We start from the raw sequence: 2,807 nt of genomic DNA on the forward strand, positions 1-2,807 counted from the left end.
CTAATTCTTATATTGGGGAACCAACCATCCGTAGCTTTTTTTTTTTTTTTTTTGCGGTACGCGGGCCTCACTGTTGCGGCCTCTCCCGTTGCGGAGCACAGGTTCAGGACGCACAGGCTCAGCAGCCATGGCTCACAGTCCCAGCCGCTCCGCGGCACGTGGGATCTTCCCGGACCGGGGCACGAACTCGTGTCCCCTGCATCGGCAGGCAGACTCTCAACCACTGCACCACCAGGGAAGCCCCATCCATGGCTTTAGTGGTCAATGCTCTGAAACTTCTGTGCCCCCAGAGAGGCCTAAGGGATGAACTAGGACCAGAGGAAGCTGGTGGACTCAATCTGGTAGAAAGAGCTGGGCCTCAGAAAAGGGGATGAAAAAAATCTCTTTGGGCACAACTCCCAGTGGATTAGGCAGAACATGCACCTTGGGTCTGGTGCTGTGTGTTAATGGGAGGACTGGCCCCTAGGTTCTGAGCTGGAAGAGGTACGAGTGCTTTAGGTGAAAGATTACTTCTGCTCTCCCCAGGAAAAATTATAAAGGTAAAGACTGCTGCAAGCTGAGGGGAGGGAAAGAAATGCGGATCCCAGCGATTCTTCCACATGGTGTTTGACTGAGTGCCATCCCCCTTCCCTCATAACCCAAGTTACTCAGTCCATACTTGACTGACATCTGAGTGTGTCTGTCCCAAGACTGTGAGAAAACCACTGAATTTTGTCCATAATTGGGATCCAGAAAATATGGACACTACAAACAGATAAGGGGGTCTCATGACAAGGTGAGACAATGGGCTCTCAAAAAAAAAAAAAATCACCATTAGTGTAGACAGAGTCTGGGTAGGGTCAGCATCTGGGGCCTTAGAAGGAAAAGATGGTGGTTCAGGGTTTGGTGTGAGACAGATTGAACATGCCCTGTTCTAGCCTCCTGAGTGTTGGTCCGTTTGTCTAGACAAAGAAGATTCTGGTTGAAAGAATGATAGAACTAGAGGCCCAGCAGTTCTGTTGTGAAACTTCTTTCTCCGACAGCGGGGCCCAGGCAGTGGTCATTGGAGCCAGCTCATACTAGCTTTCGAGAGCTAATTTTACCCATTTCTTCCCAACTCTGTTCAGTGACACCATGTTGGTAGTTTAGAATTGACCATTTGTACAAATCAGGGCTCCTGATTTGTACAAATCTCCCCCAGAGTGCTGGTTGTTCATCTTTTACACACACCCCTGGACTCAGGAAGAAAAAGGCCAGAGAGCACCCCATTGTGCTTCTCAGGCAGAAAGCCAGTGAACTGAGATCAAAACCCACCCTTTATTGAGGATACAGAAGGAGATGGGGTCTGGGACACATTCAGGTAATGTATAGATAAGAGCATGTGATTTTGAATCCTACTTTGTATCCACTTAATGGCATGATGGTAGGATTCCCCACATCATTAAATATTTTAAAGGTATTTATAAATAATTGCTTAATGAATTGCCCACTTCGTGGAAGTACTTTATTCTAATGTTGAACAGCGAATATTTATTTTATTTTATTTATTTATTTGTTTTTGGCTGCGTTGGATCTTTGCTGCGTGGGCTTTCTCTAGTTGTGGCGAGCGGGGGCTACTCTTTGTGGTGGTGCATGGGCTTCTCATTGCAGTGGCTTCTCTTGTGGAGCACAGGCTCTAGGCACGCGGACTTCAGTAGTTGTGGCTCGCAGGCTTTAGAGCACAGGCTCAGTAGTTGTGGTGCACCGGCTTAGTTGCTCCGCGGCATGTGGGATCTTCCCAGACCAGGGCTCGAACCTGTGTCCCCTGCATTGGCAGGAGGATTCTTTTTTTTTTTTTTTTTTTTTTTTTTTTCTTTGGTACGCAGGCCTCTCACTGTTGTGGCCTCTCCCGTTGCGGAGCACAGGCTCTGGACGCGCAGGCTCAGCGGCCATGGCTCACGGGCCCGGGCGCTTCGCGGCATGTGGGATCTTCCCGGACCGCGGCACGAACCCATATCCCCTGCATCGGCAGGCGGACTCTCAACCACTGCGCCACCAGGGAAGCCCGGCAGGAGGATTCTTAACCACTGCACCACCAGGGAAGTCCCGAACAGTGAATATTTTATTTATTTATTTAAACGAGTTCTGGCCAATTTTATTAAAGAATAATTTTGCATGCTTTTCACCAGTCTGTTTTGGCATGCTTCTAACTACATCAGAATCACCTAGATCAATGATAGTCAGTGTGCAAACTCTCTAGTATTTTCTATCCGTTTTGCCCAATTCAATCTTATTGCCACTGTAGTGATGGACACCGGTTTTCCATTTCAGTGGAGGATGACTGGCTTTGCTCTGCCTTGTCTGATCATTTTCGGAGTTGGCTTGTACCTCAGCCCTACTTGCCACTTTTCATAGTGATTAGGAGCCTAGAGTTGATGGACTCTGGCAACTTTTTCATCTTTGCTGCCACCATCTTCCTGTCTTAGGTGTGGGACGACCCCCAGCCAAGAACAGCTGCCAAGTTTGCCAGAGAGAGAGAGAAAGCAAACATATTTTAGGCTGTTTCTCTTCCTGTTTGTGGGTGGTTGTTATTCTGTCTATCTATCTACCTATCTATCTACTATTAGAGTAAGTAATGTCCTTTAGCTGACCCTGGACTCCAGTATATTATTTAAATCTTGAAAGCTCAAGTGGTCAGGAAAGGATGGAACGGTTATTCAAGAAGTACCTTTGAGGGCAGAGAGCTCCTTTTCAGAAGGCTGGAGATCCTAGGTAGGACTGTTTAGATTACATAAGTAATGTGATAAACACTTTTGTGGGTACACTGTTGTCTGCATTGGGATTACTTG

The 2,807-nt window shown here is 47.3% G+C and overlaps 1 pseudogene across 1 annotated transcript; it reads right to left on the minus strand.

The window, feature by feature from the left end:
- Nucleotides 1-2,088: 2,088 nt before the first annotated feature.
- On the minus strand, nt 2,089-2,431 carry LOC307066839 (large ribosomal subunit protein eL30-like; annotated as a pseudogene). Its single transcript has one exon. The product of its transcript is annotated as a large ribosomal subunit protein eL30-like (transcript).
- Between the last annotated feature and the right edge of the window lie 376 nt (nt 2,432-2,807).

Source organism: Hyperoodon ampullatus, assembly GCF_949752795.1.
Source record: "Hyperoodon ampullatus genome assembly, chromosome: 18".
In the NCBI taxonomy this organism is placed as follows: domain Eukaryota; kingdom Metazoa; phylum Chordata; class Mammalia; order Artiodactyla; family Ziphiidae; genus Hyperoodon; species Hyperoodon ampullatus.